The 23,042-nt window shown below is 45.3% G+C and overlaps 2 pseudogenes; one reads left to right on the forward strand and one right to left on the reverse strand.

Moving 5' to 3' along the window:
* Positions 1-11,560: 11,560 nt before the first annotated feature.
* Positions 11,561-17,827, reverse strand: LOC139024546 (ATP-binding cassette sub-family G member 8-like; annotated as a pseudogene).
* A 3,917-nt stretch (positions 17,828-21,744) lies between these two features.
* The window catches only part of LOC112071525 (ATP-binding cassette sub-family G member 5-like), a 9,343-nt pseudogene continuing 8,045 nt past the window's right edge, over positions 21,745-23,042 (forward strand).

Here is a 23,042-nt window from a genome sequence, read left to right on the forward strand (position 1 = left end):
TGTATCCTTTAAGTCCCCTAAAGGCTGTGTCTGTACCGTATCTATAAGTCCCTAAAATGGGCTGTGTCTGTACGTATCTAATAATGTCCCTAAATGGCTGGTGTCTGTCTTATCTAAGTCCCTAAAATGGCTGTGGTCTGTACGTATCTATACAGTCCCTAAATGGCTTGTGTCTGTACGTATCTATAAGTACCCTAAATGGACTGTGCTCCTGTACGTATCTATAAGTCCCCTAAATGCTGTGTCTAGTTCATAGTCTATAAGTCCACTAATATGGGCTGTGTGCTGTCTTCATATCTATCAAGTCCCTAAATTGGCTTGTGTGTACGTATCTATAAGTTCCCTAAAATGGCCTCCTGTGTCTTTCATATCTCATACAGTCCCAAAATGGCTGTGTCTGTACTTACTATTAAAGCCCTAAGACTGCCTAGTGTTCTGTCGTATCTATAAGACACCTACAATGGACTGTGGCTTGTCATATCTATAAGTCCCTAGAATGGCTGTGTCTGATGTCATATCTATAAGTCCCTAAATGGCCATGTGCTCGCTACGCTATCTATAATCCCTAAATGGCTGCTGTCCGTTCATATCGTATATAGTTTCCCTAATGGCTCTGTGTCTGTAACGTATCCTATAAGTCCCGCCTAATATGGGCCGTGTCTGTTCATATCTATAAGTTCCACTAAATGAGCTGTGTCATGTTTCATATCTATACAGTCCCTAAAGGCTGCGTGTCTGTTCATATCTATAATATGTCCCCTACAATGGCTGTGTCTGTACCGCTATCTATAAGTCCCTAAAATGGCTGTGTTCTGCTTCCATATCATATTAAGTCCCCTAACACTGCCGCTGTGTCCTGTTCATATCTGATGAAGTCCCTAATAATGGCTGTCTTGTACGTATCTATTAAAGTCCCTAAATGGCTGTGCTGAGTCACTATCCTATAAGTCGCCTAAATGGCTGTGTCTGTTCATAAATCGTATAAGGTCCCCTAAAATGGCGTGTGTCTGTATTCATATTCTAAAGTCCCTAAAATGGCTGCTGTCCTGTACGTATTCTATAAGCCCCTAAATGGCTTGTGTCTGTTGCATAATCGTATTAAGTTCCCTCAAATGGCATGTGTCTGGTACGTTATCTATAAGTTCCCTTACAATGGCTGGTCTGTCTATCTATTAAGTCCCTAAATGGCTGTGTCTGTTCAATATCTACAAGTCCTAAATGACTGTGTCTGTACGTAATCTAATAAGTCCCTTAAATGGCTGCTGTCTGTTTTCATATCTATTAAAGTCCCCTAAATGCGCTGTGTCTGTTCATATCTATAAGTCCGCTGACAAATGGCCTGTGTCTTACATATCTATAGTCCCTAAATGCTGTGGTCTGGTTTCATATCTTTATAAGTACTCCCTAAATGGGCCGCTGTCAGCTGTACGTTATCTAATTAAGTCCCTAAATGGCGTGTGTCTGTACGTATCTATAAGTCCCTGAATGGCTTGTGGTTGTTTCTATCTATAAGTCCCTCAAATGCTGTTGTCTGTACGTATCTATAATCCTCTAATAATGGCGGTGCTGTCTGTTACGTATCTATAAGTCACCTGAATGGCTCGTGTCTGTCTCGCTATCTATAAGTCCCTAAATGGCTGTGTTGTTTCGTATCTATAAAGTCCCTAAATGGCTGTCTTGTCTACGTACGGTATCTATAAGTCCCTAAATGGCTGTGTTCCTGTACGTATCTATACAGTCCCTAAATGGCTGTGTCTGTTTCATAGTTTCTATAAGTACCCTAAATGGCTGTGTCTGTACGTATCTATCAAGTCCCTAATGCTGTAGGTCTGTTCGTATCTATAAAGTCCCTAAATGAGCCTCATGTCTGTTCGGTATCTACTCAAGGTCCCTAAAATGGCTGTGTCTCCGTACGTATTCTATTCAATCCCTAAATGGCTGGTTCTGTACGGTATATCTATTAAGTCCCTAAATGGGCTGTGTCTGTTCGTATCTATAAAGGTCAGCCTAAATTGAGCTGCCTGTCCTGCTTTGTCGTTTATTATAAAGTCCCCTAATGGCTGTGTCTGTACGTATCTATAAGTCCCTAATGGCTTGTCATGTACGCATATCTATTAAGTCCCTTAAATGGCTGTGTCATGTTGCATATCTAAGTCCCTAAATGGGCTGTGTTCTGTACGTATCTATAAGTCCTAATGCTGTGTCTGTACGTATCTATAAGTCCCTATAATGGGTCTGGTGTCATGATGACCTATCTTATAAGTCACCCTAAAATGGCTGTGTTCTGTTCTATCTTATAGAGTCCCTAATAATGGCTGTGTCTTCCATCATTATAAGTCGCCTAAATGGGCGCGCGTGTGTCTGTACGTACTATTAAGTCCCTAAATGGGCTGTGCTCTGTTCATATCTATAAAGTCCCTAAATGGCTGGTGTCTGTACTTCTTTATAAGTCCCTAAATGCGCTGTGTCTGTTCGTATCTTATAAAGGTCCCTAAATGGCTGTGTCTGTTCATATTCTATAAGTCCCTCCTAAAATGGCTGTGTTGTTCATAATCTATAAGTCCCTGTGAGAGAAGCATGGCCTTTGTGTCTGACGATATAACTATAACTCTTCCCTAAATCCGGCTAACAAATCTGTCTGTTCATATCTATACCAGTCCCTAAATGGCTGTGTCACTGTTACGTATCTCATTAAGTCCCTAAATGGCTGTGCTGTTCATATCTATAAGTCCCTAAATTGGCCTTGTGTCTTGATTCTTACATCATCTATAAAGTCCGCTAAATGGCGTGTACTGTTGCATTCTATAAGTCCCTAAATGGCTGTTCTTACTATCTATTAAGTCGCCTAAATGGCTGTGTTTCTGTTTCATATCTATAGGTCCCTAAATGGCTGTGTCTGTTCATATCTATTTAAGTCCCTAAATGGCTGTGTCTGTAACGTATCTATAAGTCCCTAAATGGCTGTAGTCTGTTCATATCTATGAAGTCCTAAATTGGCCTGTGCTGTTAGCATAATCTATAAGTCCCTTAAATGCCTGTGTCTGTTTCATATCTATAAGTCCCTAAATGGCTGTGGTCTGACGTATCTATAAGCCCTAAATGGCTGTGTCTGTTACATATCTTTATAAAGTCCCTAACAATGGCTGTGGTCTTGCTACGTTATTCTATAAAGTGCCCTAAATGGCTGAGATGACATCGGAGACGTGATGTGCTGGTATATCATATCTATAACGTCCCTAAATGGCTGTGTCTGTTCAATCTATTAAGTCCCTAAATGACTGTGTTGTACGTATTCTACAGTCCCTAAATAGGCTGTGTCTGTTCATATCTATAAGTCCCTAAAATGGCTGTGTCTGTTCATACTCTATAATTCCCTAAATGGCTTTGTGTTCTTTCATATCTATTAAGTTCCCAGCTAAATGGCTGTGTCCTTGTTCATATCTATAAGTCCCTAAATGGCTGCTGTCTGTTAACGGTATCATGATAAGTCCCTAAATGGCTGTGTCTGTACGGTATCTATAAGTCCCTGAATGGCTGTGTCTGTTCGTATCTATAAGTTCCCTAAATGGCTGTTCTGTACGTAATCTATAAGGTTCCCTAAATGGCTGTGTCTTGTACGCTATCTATAAGTTCCCCTGAATGGCTGTGTCTGTTCGTATCTTATAAGTCCCTAGATGGTTGTGTTGCATTTGTTCGTGATCTTATAAGTCCCTAAATGCTGTGTCTGTTCATATCATATAAGTCCCTAAGATGGGCTGGTCTGTACGTATCCTATAAGTCCCTAAATGGCTGTGTCCTGTTCGTGATCTATAATCCCTGAATGGCTCGGTGTCTTGTACGTATCTATAAGTCCCTGAAATGGCTGTGTCTGTTCATACTCTATAAGTCCCTTAAATATGCATGTGTCATGATACGATCATCTATCAAGTCCCTAAATGGCTGCTTGTCTTAGTTTCGTATCTATAAGTCCCTAAATGGCTGTGTCTGTACGTATCTGTGCTTTATGTACATTTGTATGTCTGCATTTGTTTCTGCACAGTTATTAATAACAGTTATTTGCTAGGTTTCCAGATTTTCATGTGAATATTCAAAAATCCAAATTTTGTAGTTCAATTCGAACTGTATCTGTAGTAGTATTATGACTTGGTGACATATATCTGTCTCTCTGTAGTAGTATTTATGACTTGGTGGCATATATCTGTCTCTCTCTCTGTAGTAGTATTATGACTTGGTGACATACATCTGTCTCTCTGCAGTGGTATTATGACTTGGTGACATACATCTAACTGTATCTCTTATAGGTGGGCAGGATCATGACCCTGATGCGTCCTCCCTGACTTCACAGAGAATAAGATGTTGTATCCCTACCTGATGAGGCTCTATGGTAAAACAGTGTTAAGCAATGCTCAGACTAGAGCATTCACCATTTGACATAATGCACTCATACATAGGAAATACTCAATATAAACGTCCACTTATGTATTCTTCTGTGTCGTTTTCCTAATCTTTCAGTCAAATCGGACTCCAATTTAGTGATGTTGAATAAAGTACATCACACATTGTGTGGAGAGGTCAGGATAATGGGCTTCGGTACATCATTTTGGTGCTTCGCTCCCTGGCCTGTCTTGGTTATAGCGGGGGAACTTAGCTAGCAGATCAAATATGCATCAGGCGAGGGGGAGCCGAGCGGGAGCAGGACATCTGCTGAAACCTGAGAGGTGTTTTAGGAGACCAGGAACACGTGTCCACTAATGAGTGGTTCTGCCTCAGCCAGCGAAGCGTGCGAAATGCGACATGTCGAAGTACTTCAGGCCTGCTGATATATCTGATCTATCTGTTCTATCTGCCTGCCTCACAGGGAGCATGACTATTTCATTATCACTGTTCTCCTGGTGGTTAAGAAGAGGTCAGAGGTAACAGTGGTGATATTAACATTGTTCTCCTGGTGGTCAAGAAGAGGTCAGAGGTGACAGTGGTAATATTAACATTGTTCTCCTGGTGGTCAAGAAGAGGTTAGAGGTAACAGTGGTAATGTTTCTCCTGTGTCAAGAGAGGTTAGAGGTGACAGTGGTAATATTAACATTTAATTCATTCTCCTGGTGGTCAAGAAGAGGTTAGAGGTGACAGTGGTTAATGTTCTCCTGGTGGTTAAGAAGAGGTTAGAGGTGACAGTGGTATGTTCTCCGGTGGTTAAGAAGAGGTTAGAGGTGAACCAGTGGTATATATTAACATTGTTCTCCTGGTGGTCAAGAAGAGGTTAGAGGTAACAGTGGTAATTGTTCTCCTGGTGGTCAAGAAAGAGGTTAGAGGTGCCAGTGGTAATATTAACATTGTTCTCCTGGTGCAAGAAGAGGTTAGAGGTGACAGTGGTAATGTTCTCCTGGTGGTCAAGAAGAGGTAGAGGTGACAGTGGTAATGTTCTCCTGGTGGTCAAGAAGAGGTTAGAGGTGACAGTGGTAATATTAACTATTGTTCTCCTGGTGGTCAAGAAGAGGTTAGAGGTGACAGTGGTAATGTTCTCACTGGTGGTTAAGAAGAGGTTAGAGGTGACAGTGGTAATGTTCTCCTGGTGGTGCAAGAAGAGGTTAGAGGTGACAGTGGTATATTAACATTGTTCTCCTGGTGGTCAAGAAGAGGTCAGAGGTAACGTGGTAATATTAACATTGTTCTCCTGGTGGTCAAGAGAGGTTAGAGTAACAGTGGTACAATACACTTTTCTCCTCTTTCTGTTTCTGCTGTACTCTACTCAAACTTTCTGGAGGTTTTCCTTTCTCTTCCCCTACTCTTGTTGATCTCACACCCACACCACATCCAGCTGTGAACAACAACCTGGCGTCCACAGCTGGGTGTTGTCCACGCTGGTTGTTGTCTACTGGGCTACAGAACAACAACACACACATGTAGTTATACCGGGCACACACCACCCCAGCCCTAACTGGGTTGGCATCTTTTCCACTGGTGACCTAATGTTGCCAACAGTGTGTGTGTCTCATGGGAGCACTGGGTGTAATCAGAACCAACAGTCTGCCTGCTCCGAGAGCTCAATTCAGAATTCTGCTCCATTCTGCTCCGTTCTGTCTGTTCTGTTCTGCTCCGGGCTGCTCAGTCTCACTCCATTCTGGTCCGTTCTGGTCTGTTTCTGCTCCTTTCTGGTCCATTCTGCTCCGTTCGGCTACATTTTGGCACAGAAGGATGTCAGTGAGTTGTGTACTATTATGTTGTAGATAAGCTGATAAGAGGTAGTGATTTAATAGTTACTGCATGGTAAGAGAGGTAGATGGATTTAGTAGTTACTGCATATGGTAAGAGAGGTAGTGATTTAGTAGTTACTGCATGGTAAGAGAGGTAGTGATTTAGTAGTTACTGCATGGTAAGAGAGGTAGTGATTTAGTAGTTACTATCACGCCCTGATCTGTTTCACCTGTCCTCTTGCTTGTCTCCACCCCCCTCCAGGTGTCGCCCATCTTCCCCATTATCCCCTGTGTATATACCTGTGTTTTCTGTCTGTCTGTTGCCAGTTCGTCGTGTTTGTTCAAGCCTAGCAGCGCTTTGTCTCAGCTCCTGTTATTCCCTAGTCTCTCTTTTTCTCGTCCTCCTGGTTTTTGACCTTTGCCTGTCCTGACCCTGTACCCGCCCACCTGACCACTATCTGTCAGGTGGGCGGTACCAGGTACCACTGTCTCTGACCCTGAGCTTGCCTGCCATTCTGTACCTTTGCTCCACCTCTGGATTACCGACCTCTGCCTGACCTTACCCTGAGCCTGCCTGCCGTCCTGTCACTTGGCATCTGCTCTGGATTATCGACCCCTGTCTTCCTTGACCTGTCATTTGCCTGCCCCTGTGTTTACAATAAACACTGTTACTTCACACAGTCTGCACTTGGGTCTTACCTTGATTCCTGATAGTACGAACTGACCATGACTGACCCAGCAGACTTGGACCAGCTCCGCAACGCCATCTCTTCCCAAGGAGCCACCATTGGTAGACACTAGGAGATGCTTCGTGGTCTGATGGAAGGGTTCCAGGATGTGGCCGAACGCATGACCTAGCATTGGATGCTTTGCGGGAGCAATTCTGTGGGTTGCCTACTAGGCAGCCGACCACGACGGTAAATCCCAGCCCCTCAGTAACCCAGCTGGTAGCAGCGCCGTCACCCCGGTTTTCGCAGGAACCCCACTTAACTCCCCCGGACTGCTACGATGGAGATTCCAGAACCTGCCGGGCCTTTCTCTCCCAGTGCTCCCTCGTTTTCGAGCTGCAGACTTCTTTGTTCCCCTCGGACCGCTCGAAGATAGCGTACACTTTTACGCTGATGTCCAGGAGGGCACTCTCCTGGGCCACGGCGGTGTGGGAGCAGCAATCCGCCATCTACCTCAGTCTGGAGGTATTTGTGGTGGAGGTGAGAAAGGTTTTTGAGGCTCCGGTGTTCGGGAGAGAGGCTGCCCGGAAGTTACCCAAGCTTCGTCAGGGCTCCATCAGTGTGGCAGACTAAGCGTTGGAGTTCCGCAGGCTGGCAGTGGAGGGTACCTGGAACCCGGAAGCGCAGTTCAACACGTTCCTGCACGGATTATCGGCAAGGGTAAAGGACGAGTTTGCAGCCCAGGAATTCCCGACGGATCTCGACTCACTCATCGYCTTAACCATCCGGATCGATGGACAGTTACGGGAACGTAGGAGGGAGAAGAGGTCTGATTGCAGTCCCAATCGCTCACTCAAGGAGACCACCTTGCCTCTGATGAACTCTGGAAGTCCCCGAGAGGATCCGCGCTTACCCGAGTTCCTCCAAGAGCCTCCGAAGACTGCCGAGTTGCCTCTTCTCTTACCACTGCATGGTAAGAGGTAGTGATTCAGCAGTTACTGAACTTGAAGCATAGGACATTATAGTACATTAACACAAAACCCTCAAATTGGCAATCAGCCAAAGTATTCACACTGCACTCCAGGAGTTCTCTCATTGACTAGGTAAACCACTTGAGTTGTTTACATCACAAACACACACACACACACACACACACACACACACACCTGCAGAGCAAGCTCTCTGTCAATGCTTTGGCCCCTAGGGGGGTGTAGAGTCAACCTGAACCTCCTAACCACAGAGATACAGAGAGAACAAATCACAGGATCAAAGCATTAATCACTACCTGTCGGAAAGGTACAGCCACACTAGGGGAGAGAGGAGGAGGGGATGTCAAACATCAACCCCCCCACCTTCTTCTCCTCCTGCCTTCAGAGCTCTCAAATCACCTTTAACCTGACAAACGAAGTATTGAATCAATCTTTAGTATGTTTTTAACATAATTCTTCAATAATGTTCCAACCAGAGAATTCCTGTGTCTTCAGAATTGCGATGGAACAGAGCTCGCTCTCACGTGAACGCGCATGGTCAGGGCATGTTCAGGTCATGGCAGACCTGACTCATTCCTCTCTCCTTCGGCCCCACTAAACAGTAGAGGCATCAGACAAGGTTCTAACGACTGTTGACATCTAGTGGAAGCCTTAGGAAGTGCAACATTACCAATATCCCACTGTATCTTCAATAGGAGCTGAGTTGAAAATTGACCAACCTCAGATTTCCCATTTCCTGGTTGGATTTTTTCTCAGGTTTTTGCCTGCCTGATGAGTTCTGTTATACTCACATACATCATTCAAACAGTTTTAGAAACTTCAGAGTGTTTTCTATCCAAATCTACTAATAATATGGCATATTCTAGCTTTTATGGCTTGTAGCAGGCGTTTACTCTGGGCATGCTTTTCATCCGGACGGTGAAAATACTGCTCCCTACCCAAGAAGTTAAAGTTTCAACAAACCAATCTCAGGTAGTGCCCCCCTCCACTACGCCCTCTTCCACTCTACTGTTCTCATACTGCTGTTCTAGCAGGAGTAAAAGCAGTCTCCTGAGAGAGCAGATAAGGGGAGATTTGGGCACGGCCCGCGTAGGGCCCTTTCGCCAACACAGCTACGGCTATTTATCGACTTTAATTACATGGTTAATATGGGAATGTACAATGTACATGCAACGTTAATCTCCTGAAAGCAACTCACCTTCCCAAAAAATCCTCACTTCTCAGCCTGATGCAGGGCTTAATTAGGCAGACTAGAGGGAGGGAGGTAACGTGTAAAACCCTTATTTGTGTATTAGTCAGGATTTGGAGATGAAACGAGAGCCTGTGATTGGATGTAGAATTCTGAGTTAGACCCAGGGTGCCGTGTGCCCTGGCTACGCCTGCTATATGTACACACACACACACACACACACACAACCACACCACACACACACACACACACACACACACACACACACACACACAACACACACACACACACACACACACACACACACACACACCACACACACACACACACACACACACACACACACACACACACACACACAAACAAACAAACAAACAAACAAACACAAAACAAATAAATCTCCACAGTACTGACTTGGCTGTGGTTGTTCACTATTTGTCACGACTTCCGCCGAAGTCGGTTCCTCTCCTTGTTCGGGCAGCGTTCGGCGGTCGACGTCACTGGTCTTCTAGCCATCGCCGATCCACCTTTCATTTTCCATTTGTTTTGTCTTGTTTTCCTACACACCTGGTTTACATTTCCCTCATTACTTGTTGTGTATTTAACGCTCTGTTCCCCCCATGTCTGTGTGTGAAATTGTTCGCTGTAGTGCTTGTGTTTTTGTATTTCTGGATGCCGTTGGTTTTGATAATTAAACTGCTCCGGTTATTACCCAGTACTGCTCTCCTGCGTCTGACTTCCCTGCCACCAGTTACGCACCCCTTACAGAATTTCACACCCACAATATGGAGTCAGCAGGAGCAGGTGCCCGTGTTATAGGGGTCGAAGAGCGCGTCCGGGAGCACACGGCGATGCTCCACCATCTTGGCGTCGCCATGGACCGCGTTGTCCAAACCATGGACCGCTGGGAGAGACAGGGAGTTCCTCCAGCGCCTCCACCAGCACCACCAGGGTCTCCACTACTCGCCCCCCCTTCACCCGGTCCTAGTGGGATTCGTCTCGCCCTTCCCCGGGAGTATGACGGGACGGCTGCACGCTGCCAAGGTTTCCTGTTGCAGCTGGATCTCTACCTGGCAACCGTCCACCCGGCTCCTTCGGGCCGTGAGAAGGTGTCCGCCCTCGTCTCGTGCCTCTCGGGGAAAGCCCTGGAGTGGGCCAACACCGTGTGGGTAGAAGGAGAAGCGGCGCTGGACCATATCGAGGATTTCACACGCCGCTTCCGGGCAGTCTTCGACCACCCGCCCGAGGGTAGAGCGGCGGGTGAACACCTTTTCCATCTGAGGCAGGGGACGAGGAGCGTCCAGGAGTTCGCGATGGACTTTCGGACCCTGGCCGCCTGCGCGGGATGGAACGACAGGGCCCTGATCGACCACTATCACTGCAGTTTGCGCGAGGACGTCCATCGAGAGTTTGCCTGCAGGGACACCACCCTCACCTTCGACCAGCTGGTGGACCTGTCCATTCGGCTGGATAACCTGCTGGCTACCGCGGACGTCCAGAACAGGGTCTGTCGGTTCCATCCCCCAGCACCACCGCTCCGATGCCCATGGAGCTGGGAGGTGTTGCGCTCAGGGAGACCGGAGGAGGTTCCTTCACGTGCACCATCTGTGGCCGCAGAGGTCACACTGCCGGTCGGTGTCGGGTTGGACCCTCTGGGGGTTGAGGCAGCAGGCAGGGCACTCTGGCATCACCCCAGGTGAGAAGACACCATTCTCACCCAGAGCCCTCTGTTGCACACATGTTTTTGTTTGTTACGTTTCCTGAGTTTTCCCAGCATTCCCAGCATAAGGCGCTCGTTGATTCAGGCGCGGCTGGGAATTTTATAAACAGATCATTTGCCCATAGTTTAGGGATCCCCATCGTTCCAGTGGCTATGCCCTTCCCAGTTCACGCCTTAGACAGTCGACCATTAGGGTCAGGGTTGATTAGAGAGGCCACCGCTCCTCTGGGCATGGTGACACAAGGGGGTCACAAGGAGAGAATCAGTCTCTTCCTCATTGACTCTCCTGCGTTTCCCGTGGTGCTAGGCCTACCCTGGTTAGCTTGTCATGACCCCACTGTTTCATGGCAGCGGAGGGCTCTCACGGGTGGTCGCGAGAGTGCTCAGGGAGGTGTTTAGGGGTTTCCGTGGGTGCTACTACGGTGGAAAGTCCAGACCAGGTCTCCACCGTGCACATTCCCCCCGAATATGCCGATTTGGCTCTCGCCTTCTCCAAAAGGAAGGTGATTCAATTACCACCCCATCAACGGGGGGAGTGTACGATAAATCTCCTGGTAGACGCCGCACTTCCCAGGAGTCACGTGTATCCCCTCTCACAGGCGGAGACGGCGGCTATGGAAACATATGTCTCCGAATCCCTGCGTCAGGGGTACATTCGGTCCTCCACTTCACCTGCCTCCTCGAGTTTCTTTTTTGTGAAGAAGAAGGAGGGAGGTCTGCGCCCGTGTATTGACTATCGAGGCCTCAATCAGATCACTGTGAGGTACAGTTACCTGCTACCTCTGATTGCCACAGCGATTGAGTCAATGCACGGGGCGATTGAGTAAATGCACTGGGGTATGGTCCAGAGGAGAGATGCTGGGTTCCTTTGGAGGACTTGTTGGACCCTTCAATGCTGCGGGAGTTCCACCGTCTCCGACCGGATCGCCCTGCACCTCGCCCTCCGGGTCGTCCCCGAGGCCGGTGTCGGCAAGCTGCTGGAGCCGCACGTCAAGGGGGGGTATTGTCACAACTTCCTCTGAAGTCGGTTCCTCTCCTTGTTCGGGCGGCATTCGGCGGTCGACGTCACCGGTCTTCGCCGATCCACCTTTCATTTTGTCTTGTTTTCCTACACACCTGGTTTACATTCCCCTCATTACTTGTTGTGTATTTAACCCTCTGTTTCCCCCATGTCTGTGTGTGAAATTGTTTGTTGTAGTGCTTGTGCACATTTTTGACTGGTGCGCAACGGGTTTTGAACCCATATATTGTATTTCTGGATGTTGTTGCTTTGATAATTAAACTGCTCTGGTTATTACCCAGTTCTGCTCCCCTGCGACTTCCCTGCCACCAGTTACGCACCCCTTACACTATTATTGCATATACTGAATATATGTCAATGAACTGTCTGCTAAATTACCATATTATATTACTGCACTGATCCAAATTATAAACGCAACATGTGCTGAGGGTGCTGAGGAGTATTTCTGTCTGTAATAAAGCCCTTTAGTGGGGAAAAACTAATTCTGAGTGGGTGGGCCTGGCCGCCAAGTGGGTGGGCCTATGCCCTCCAAGGCCCAGTCATGTGAAATCCATAGATTAGGACCTAATCAATTTATTTCAATTGACTGATTTCCTTATATAAACTGTAACTCTGGGAAATTGTTGCTTGTTGCATCATATTTTTGTTAAGGATATGTTATATTACTATATTATATTGCTATCAGGTAACTCTTTCTTTTTGACTCACTCTCTTTCCAGGAGACGTTTAAGTTTTATGCAGACAAGCTGAAAGAGAAGTTAAGGTATCTCAGCCGAGCACCGCAGTAGAGGAATAAGACTATCTGTCCTTTTGTTTTAGTTGTTTTTTAGAAGCTGTAGAAACATCTTGTCGAATACCTGGTTGTTTTATTACTTCAGTTGATTTAATCCTTTACTAATTTTGTCCCAAGAATTATCGCGATTTTGCACCATCACAAAACTTACATCATCTTTCCATCTTCAACACCAACCCGTTTTCTAAGTGTGACTTACTAAACCTTTCAGAAGCTTTTCACGATACCCTTTACTGGCACACACATTGTTATGCTTTAATAACCTTACATTTATACATTAAGAAAAAGATGAGGAGCTGTAGAAACAAAAATAAGGAGAGAAAGAGATTGAAAATGGAACAAGCAAAAGTTGTTGATGGATATCTGCCAGACGGGTGATTTAATCTTTTGCAAAGACAAAAATAAGTCTGTCATTTAAACTAATTCACACAATATAGTACTTTGCTGCCATCCAGCAGCAGAGGGTGGTACTCCAACAAGAGCATTGGTTCGTTTACAGTCTTAAGAATGCACAACAGACTGTTTCCGTAACCACGGTTTCACCAGTCCTAGCTGGACTTCCGCTTGATAAATTAGAGCAGCATGAAACACACCACAACAGCAATGTGAACCAGGTAGCTTCCACCACCTGGACAGACACAAAGGTCAAAGATATCATTATACTTCATGGTTGGTCCTCGGGTGGTAGAGCGTGTTGTTATAACACCAGGATGGTGTGTTCAAATCCTAGGACCACTCATTTGTAAAAAYTGAATGCACGCATGACTAAGTTGCTTTGGATAAAAGTGTCTGCTAGACGATATACAGTTGATGTCGGAAGTTTACATACACTTAGATTGGAGTCATTAAAACTCGTTTTTCAACCACTCCACACATTTCTTGTTAACAAACTATAGTTTTGGCATGTCGGTTAGGACATCTACTTTACGCATGACACAGGTCATTTTTCCAACAATTGTTTACAGACAGATTATTTCACTTATAATTCACTGTATCACAATTTCAGTGGGTCAGAATTATATATACACTAAGTTGAATGTGCCTTTAAACAGCTTGGAAAATTCCAGAAAATTATATAATGGCTTTAGAAGCTTCTGATAGGCTAATTGACATCATTTGAGTCAATTGGAYGTGTACCTGTGGATGTATTTCAAGGCCTACCTTCAAACTCAGTGCCTCTTTGCMTGACATCATGGGAAAATCAAAAGAAATCAGCCAAGACCTCAAAAAATTAATTGTAGACCTCCACAAGTCTGGTTCATCCTTGGGAGCAATTTCCAAACGCTTGAAGGTACCACGTTCATCTGTACAAACAATAGTATGCAAGTATAAACACCATCGCAAGTATAAACACAACGCAGCCGTCATTCCACTCAAGAAAGAGACACGTTCTGTTTCCTAGAGATGAACGTATTTTGATGCGAAAAGTGCAAATCAATCCCAGAACAACAACAAAGGACCTTGTGAAGATGCTGGAAGAAACAGGTACAAAAGTATCTATATCCACAGTAAAACGATTCCTATATCGACATAGCCTGAAAATCCACTCAGCAAGGAGGAAACTGTTCTAAAACCTCCATAAAAAAAGCCAGACTACGGTTTGCAACTGCACATGGGGACAAAGATGGTACTTTTTGGAGAAATGTCCTCTGGTCTGATGAAACAAAAATGACAATAACCAAAATTGCTTCAGGACAACAAAGTCAAGGTATTGGAGTGGCCATCACAAAGCCCTGACCTCAATCCTATAGAAAATGTGTGGGCAGAACTGAAAAAGCGTGTGCGAGCAAGGAGGCCTACAAACCTGACTCAGTTACACCAGCTCTGTCAGGAGGAATGTGCCAAAATTTCCCCAACTTTTTGTGAGAAGCTTGTGGAAGGCTACCCGAAATGTTTGACCCAAGCTAAACACTTTAAAGGCAATGCTACCAAATACTAATTGAGTTTATGTAAACTTCTGACCAACTGGGAATGTGATGAGAGAAACAAAAGCTGAAATAAATAATTCTCTCTACAATTATTCTGACATTTCACATTCTTAAAATAAAGTGGTGATCCTAACTGACCAAAGACAGGGAATTTGTACTAGGATTAAATGTCAGGAATTGTGAAAAACTGAGTTTAAATATATTTGGCTAAGGTTTATGTAAACCTCCGACTTCAACTGTAAATGTGTTATTTCAGTTTGGGGTCTGAATACTTTCCGAATGCATTGAATGTCTTCCTTCTCTGGTCAGCTCTTTGTGTCCATCCATATGTCTCTATATCTTCCTTCTCTTGTCTTCTGTCTCTTTTCAGCTCTTCTATGATATGTGTATTTACTGTCATGGCGGAAGTGTAGTCGTCTCAAACTGGAAGGCTATGGTTCTAATGACTCACATGTATGCCGTCGACGTTGAGGGTGAAGTTGCCGATGAAAACTGGGTACTTGAGGCCCCTGAACTGGACTTGCAGCATTCCCTCGGTGCCCCATTGCATGACTGAGGCATGGGAGAACCAGGATGACCACTGAGGAAAGTGACACGGGTCAGAGGTCACAGATGTTGAAGAACCACATTACACGCGAGGAAGGGTCACATATTGTCATTCTCATGGAAACTGTCATGTTTCTGAGGGATTGGGATTGCTAGTATTGCATGTTGCACCACAGAATCTTATTGCAAAAAAAGGCCTAGAACGCGCCCAAGGTATGAAGACTACAGCAGAGACTTGTCCTCCTCTTTCACCTCACCACATGTTCTCCAGGCAGATGACAAAGCCTCCAGTGAGGTAGAACACAGTGAACAGAGCATTGCCCATGAAGGCTGAAGTCTGCAGGGCAGGGCTGCAGCCACAAACAGCCATGCTGCAGTACACCACGAGCCAATCCAGCAGGAAGTTGTGCAGGAAGCCGTCTGGGGCCTGGTTCAGGCCAGCCAGCCAACAGATGGGCAGGCCGTAGACCAATGTGAACAGACAGCGCTCCGGAAGCTCCCCCAGGACCTGGGTGAGGCATAAACTGTCACAATCGTCAAAATAACATTCAGACCAAGGCGCAGCGTGATATGGGTTCCACATCTTTTTATTCGTGAAATGCACAAAACAATAAATACAAAGCAAACGATACGTGAAGCTATGGAGTGCTCACAGGCAACTACACATAAACAAGATCCCACAAAATACCGTGGGGAAATGGCTGCCTAAATATGCTCCCAAATCAGAGACACCGATAAACAGCTGCCTCTGATTGGGAACCATACCAGGCCAACATAGAAAAAAACAACCTAGATTACCCACCCTAGTCACACCTCGACCTAACCAACATAGAGAATAAAAAGGCTCTCTATGGTCAGGGCGTGACATAAACACACATTTAAATCAAATCAAATGTTATTTGTCACATGCTTTGTAAAACAACAGGTGTAGGCTAACAGGGAAATGCTTACTTTACGTTTCTGTATCACACTAACTGATATTCTCACTAACACCTGTTTTCACTGGATCACAGTTTACATAACATTGCTTTTGTCACTGTGAAGGGTTTTTAAACAATAGTATGAAATCCTCACTGAGGTAAGGCAAGCATTGAGCTATACTGACCCCTAATGGTTCATGTGGAAATTAACATTTTGACAACCACCGGCTTGGGGAGAAGTAGTGTGAGGGGGGAGTGGTGTGAGGAGGGAGTGGTGTTAGGGGGGAGTGGTGCGAGGTGGGAGTGGTGTGAGGGGGAGTGGTAGGGGAGTGGTGTGAGGGTTGGAGTGGTGTGAGGGGAAGTGGTGCGAGGTGGAAGTGGTGTGAGGGTGAGTGTGCAAAGGGGAGTGTGCGGGGAAGGGGTGTGAGGGGAGTGGTGCAAAGGGGAGTGGTGCGAGGGGGAGTGGTGTGAATGGAGGTTTCTCAGGGAACTGAGACAGAGTGTCCTCAGTGCATCATCATCTTACCTGATGGTGTGAACTGGTGTAGTCGGCCTGTCAGGCGGTCCCTGTGTTTGGATATAGTGATCACTTTCTCCTGAGGCGTGGACTGATGTGTGGCGGACAGACAAACATAATTACTTGGTCGTTACAATGATGTAAAGGCAGAAGAAGAGGTTTAATACAATGCATTGAAATGAGCACATTGAAGAAAAAAATACCATCTCTGAGAAGTTTAGAAATATAACTTTTTTTAGGCACTCATCTCTCTGACAGCCTCCAGTGTGTGCTTGGCTCTTCACCTGTCCCTCTTACCTGCTCCACAAACTGGGCTGAACAGCACGCTAGTCCTCTTCAGACACTCAGCCTCTCTCTCAGGGCTCAGATCTACTGAGGGGATAGACACACACACATGATCAGAGACACACACACTGTGACACATACACTATACACCCACATGATCAGAGACACACACTGTGAGCACATACACTAACACACCCACATGATCAGAGACACACACTGTGACAAACCACATGATCAGAGACACACACTGTGACACACACACATGAATACACTCTGACTTCACAGTTTCCCCTTTCTGCCACTAACATACAGTATATCCCTTCCCCCAACCTACCATAGAAGTCAGAGGGGTTGCAGTAGCAGGGGGCAGGGTAACCCAGGGCTGTGAAGTTTGGTACCATGTCTTTAACAGCCCACAGTAGACAGCTGAGCCAGAGGAGAGGAGCACCACCAGGGCAAGGGGCTGGAAGATGTCTGAGCATGGCTGATGGACAGACAGCTGTACCAGTCAGTTCCCTCGGGCCAGCCGGACAGAGTGATCACCAGTTATGGGCTGTGAAGCTGTCCAACCACAAACGGTGGGCTCATCTAGGATCAGGATACCTGCACACAGAGAATGAGATAAGATTTACTGTGTTCAATACAGGGCTCTGGGTACAATGATAAACTGAAGTAGTACAGTAACATTACATAAAGGAACCAATATGAATTACAGTGCTGAGGGGAAAAAATATCCCCCATGTGGATTATATCAACTCATATAAAATAAGTCCTATTGCTATATACATTTCTTGCAATCCCTCACTCCAGCTCCCACCAGGGGTCCAGAGCAGCTGCACAGCGATGCTGACCCTCCTCCTCTCTCCCGCAGACACCCCTCTCACATAGTCATTACCAATCTGGGTGTGGGCACATGGCCGCAGACAAAGCTCCGCAATGACATCATCCACCTATACAGGATGGCCTCAAAGAGCTGACCAGAGACGGAAGACAAGATAAGGAAGATATAGAGACATATGGATGGACACAAAGAGCTGACCAGAGAAGGAAGACAGTGCATTCGGAAAGTATTCAGACCCCAAACTGAAATATCATACATACAGTTGAAGTCGGAAGTTTGCATACACCTTAGCCAAATACATTTAAACTCAGTTTTTCACAATTCCTGACATTTAATCCAAGTAAAAATTCCCTGTCTTTGGTCAATTATGATCACCACTTGATTTTAAGAATGTGAAATGTCAGAATAATAGCAGAGAGAATGATTTGTTTCAGCTTTTATTTCTTTCATCACATTCCCAGTTGGTCAGAAGTTTACATACACTCAATTAGTATTTGGTAGCATTGCCTTTAAATTGTTTAACTTGAGTCAAACGTTTTGGGTAGCCTTCCACAAGCCTCCCACAATAAGTTGGGTGAATTTTGGCCTATTCCTCCTGACAGAGCTGGTGTAACTGGGTCAGCTTTGTAGGCCTCCTTGCTTGCACACACTTTTTCAGTTCTGCCCACAACTTTCTATAGGATTGGGGTCAGGGCTTTGTGATGGCCACTCCAATACCTTGACTTTGTTGTCCTTAAGCCATTTTGCCACAATTTTGGAAGTATGCTTGTGGTCATTGTCCATTTGGAAGACCCATTTGCGACCAAGCTTTAACTTCCTGACTGATGTCTTGAGATGTTGCTTCAATGTATACACATAATTTTCCTWCTTCATGATGCCATCTATTTTGTGAAGTGCACCAGTCCCTCATGCAGAAAAGCACCCCCACAACATGATGCTGCCACCCCCGTGCTTCATGGTTGGGATGCCTCCCCCTTTTTCCTCCAAACATAACGATGGTCATTATGGCCAAACAGTTCTATTTTTGTTTCATCAGGCCAGAGGACATTTCTCCAAAAGTACGATCTTTGTCCCCAAGTGCAGTTGCAAACTGTAGTCTGTCTTTTTTATGTCTGTTTTGGAGCAGTGGCTTCTTCCTTGCTGAGCGGCCTTTCAGGTTATGTCGAAATAGGACTTGTTTTCCTGTGGATATAGATACTTTGTACTTGTTTCCTCCAGCATCTTTACAAGGTCCTTGCTGTTGTTCTGGGATTGATTGCACTTTTTGCACCAAAGTACGTTCATCTCTAGGAGACAGAACGCGTCTCCTTCCTGAGTGGTATGACGGCTGCGTGGTCCCATGGTGTTTATACTTGCGTACTATTGTTTGTACAGATGAACGTGGTACCTTCAGGCGTTTGGAAATTGCTCCCAAGGATGAACCAGACTTGTGGAGGTTTACAATTTATTTTCTGAGGTCTTGGCTGATTTATTTTGAGTTTCCCATGATGTCAAGCAAAGAGGCACTGAGTTTGAAGGTAGGCCTTGAATTACATCAACAGGTACATCTCCAAATGACTCAAATGATGTAAATTAGCCTATCAGAAGCTTCTAAAGCCATGACGTAATTCTCTGGAATTTTCCAAACTGTTTAAAGGCACAGTCAACTTAGTGTATGTTAACTTCTGACCCACTGGAATTGTGATACAGTGAATTATAAGTGAAATAATCTTTCTGTGAACAATTGTTGGAAAAATGACCTGTGTCATGCGCAAAGTAGATCCTAACCGACTTGCCAAAACTATAGTTTGTTATAATCTCTTAGGGATCGCGGACCGCTAGTGGTCTACCTGCGACAAGATCCAGTGAAATTGCAGAGTGCCCATTTCAAAATAAGAAAATCTAAATATTAAACATTCATGAACATCAATTAAAAGCTTAACTTCTTGTTAATCCAACCGCGTTGTTTGATTTAAAAAATGCTTTATGGCGAAAGCATACCATGCGATGATCTGAAGACAGCGCCCCACATCAAAATACCTTTTCAACCAGCACCGGCTTCACAAAAATCACAAATAGCGATAAAATAAATCACTTACCTTTGAAGATCTTCCTCTGTTTGCAATCCCAAGGCCCCAGCAACACAATGAATGTTTGTTTTGTTAGATAAAGTCCTTCTTTCTATCTAAAAAAGTATGTTTAGTTGGCGCCATTGATTTCAGTTATCCACTCCAGTGGAGTGGGGCTGGCTTACCGGGGCTGGCTTACAACATAAACAGACGAGAGATGACCTCTAGACCAGGGCTGGCCTACAACTGATACAGAATAGAGATGACCTCTAGACCAGGGCTGGCTTACAACAGATACAGAATAGAGATGACCTCTAGACCAGGGCTGGCATACAACTGATACAGAATAGAGATAACCTCTAGACCAGGGCTGGCCTACAACTGATACAGAATAGAGATGACTTCTAGACCAGGGCTGGCATACAACTGATACAGAATAGAGATAACCTCTAGACCAGGGCTGGCTTACAACAGATACAGAATAGAGATGACCTCTAGACCAGGGCTGGCCTACAACTGACACAGAATAGAGATGACTTCTAGACCAGGGCTGGCTTACAACAGATACAGAATAGAGTTTACCTATAGACCAGGGAGGGATGGCCTACAACATATACAGAATAGACCTCTAGACCGGGACTGGCCTACAACAGATACAGAATAGTTCTCTAGAACAGGACTGGCCTACAACAGATACAGACTAGAGATGACCTCTAGAACAGGACTGACCTACAACAGATACAGACTAAAGATGACCTCTAGAACAGGACTGGCCTACACCAGATGCAGACCATAGACGACCTCTAGACCAGGGCTGGCCTACAACTGATACAGAATAGACCTCTAGACCAGGGCTGGCCTACAACTGATACAGAATAGACCTCTAGAAGAGGACTGGCCTACAACAGATCTGCAGACTAGAGATAACCTCTAGAACAGGACTTGCCTAAAACAGATCTGCAGACTAGAGATAACCTCTAGACCAGGGCTGGTCTACAACTGATACAGAATAGAGATGACCTCTAGACCAGGGCTGGCCTACAACTGATACAGATAGAGATGACTTCTAGACCAGGGCTGGCCTACAACTGATACAGAATAGAGATGACTTCTAGACCGGGGCTGGCCTACAACTGATACAGACTAGAGATGACTTCTAGACCAGGGCTGGCTTACAACTGATACAGAATAGAGATGACTTCTAGACCAGGGCTGGCCTACAACTGATACAGAAAAGAGATGACTTCTAGACCAGGGCTGGCCTACAACTGATACAGAATAGAGATGACTTCTAGACCAGGGCTGGCCTACAACTGATACAGAATAGAGATGACTTCTAGACCAGGGCTGGCTTACAACAGATACAGAATAGAGATGACTTCTAGACCGGGGCTGGCCTACAACTGATACAGAATAGAGATAACCTCTAGACCATGGCTGTCCTACAACAGATACAGAATAGAGATGACCTCTAGACCAGGGCTGGCATACAACTGATACAGAATAGAGATGACTTCTTAGACCGGGGCTGGCCTACAACAGATACAGAATAGAGATGACCTCTAGACCAGGGCTGGCCTACAACAGATACAGAATAGAGATGACTTCTAGACCAGGGCTGGCATACAACAGATACAGAATAGAGATGACGTCTAGACCAGGGCTGGCCTACAACAGATACAGAATAGAGATGACTTCTAGACCAGGGCTGGCCTACAACAGATACAGAATAGAGATGACTTCTAGACCAGGGCTGGCTTACAACAGATACAGAATAGAGATGACTTCTAGACCAGGGCTGGCGTTACAACAGATACAGAATAGAGATGACTTCTAGACCAGGGCTGGCTTACAACAGATACAGAATAGAGATGACTTCTAGACCAGGGCTGGCCTACAACTGATACAGACTAGAGATGACCTCTAGACCAGGGCTGGCATACAACAGACACACATTAAAGAAGATACACTAGATTTTTTCAATTGATTATGGTGTCAACTGTGATAAGTTGTTGACACCTGACCTCTTGGCCTGCAGGTGATGGCGGAGCTGAGTCTAGGTCACGTGACCCACAGTGTGATCGGAGGATGCATCTTGCAGGGATCTCTATGGGAGAGAGGAGGAGGGTGTCCATTGCCATGCAGTTGCTTCAGTACCCTAGTGAGGACAAGAAGCTCTTTGGTCATTGTCTGTGCAATTTCAGGAGGCATGCATGTAAAGGTTCCTTTAACAAACACATAGCTAGCTATACCATACATGACCAAAATATGTTGTTTTACAAAACAAAGAATACTAATTTTCAACATCATGGATTATACTGTTCATTGTTAGGATAAGAGTATTTCACCTTGAGCGGAGGAAAACGTTGATCATCAAAAGTCCCCACAAAGTTCAACCACTAACAATGAGACGTGTGTCAAAAATAACTGGAAACAGAGAGGAATGGACAGAGGGAGGAAGAGAGAGGGAGAGATGGAGGACAGGGGCTAATGAAAGGCAGGGTTATCATACACTCAGGATTAAGCTGAGTGAATCCTGTGGGGGGTCCCAGGGGGAGTTTATCAGGGCCTGTGAACCCCCAGGGGGATGAGGGGGTCTTAGGCCTCATTCGGATTAGACGAACTCTCTCCACCCAAACACTGGGCCACATTAATGAAGGGTTTCCGTCCGCTGCCTCGCCAATCAACCAGGAAATTAATAAATCATCACACAATGAATATATCTGTTAATTTCACTCATCCTTTACAAAGAGGCAATCTTTAAATGTGTTAATTGGAAAATTAACGGAAAAGAACACACTTATCTTAAAGAGTTGTCCGTTAGAGAGGGACTTTGCCAAAGTTCAACTTTGTTTGTAACATTTATACAAATTCATTTGGATTTTTATGTGTTTCTTTCTACGTTAGATATTCCCTGATGTGTGACTTTGCGACATGTGATGTCGTTACAGAGGTCATCCTTCTGGACGAGCCAACCACGAGCCTCGACAGCATGACGGCCAATCAGATTGTTGTTTTACTGGCTGAGCTGGCCAGAAGGGACCGCATCTTCATAATGACCATTCACCAGTCCACGCTCTGAAATGTTCAGGGTGAGGGAACGAGAAGGAAGCTGCTTAGTGTTATGTCCGTATGTTCAGTGGTTATGTCAATCTTCAGACTGTTTTTCATCCATGAGAATAGTCTGTTAATGCATTATATTCTGTTGTTGTTTAGTTATGTTAATGGTGAGGACTAACTCCAGCCCTGTGTGTTCCTCATCTCTCAGTAGAATAGCCATAATGAGTAAAGGAGAAGGTGTGTTCTGTGGCCGGCATGGGGGATAGTGAACTTTTTCAACATCTTTGGCTACAAGTGTCCAGAGAAGCACAGCAAGTTTGGCAGGC

This window comes from Salvelinus sp. IW2-2015, unplaced genomic scaffold (assembly GCF_002910315.2).
Source record: "Salvelinus sp. IW2-2015 unplaced genomic scaffold, ASM291031v2 Un_scaffold1631, whole genome shotgun sequence".
In the NCBI taxonomy this organism is placed as follows: domain Eukaryota; kingdom Metazoa; phylum Chordata; class Actinopteri; order Salmoniformes; family Salmonidae; genus Salvelinus; species Salvelinus sp. IW2-2015.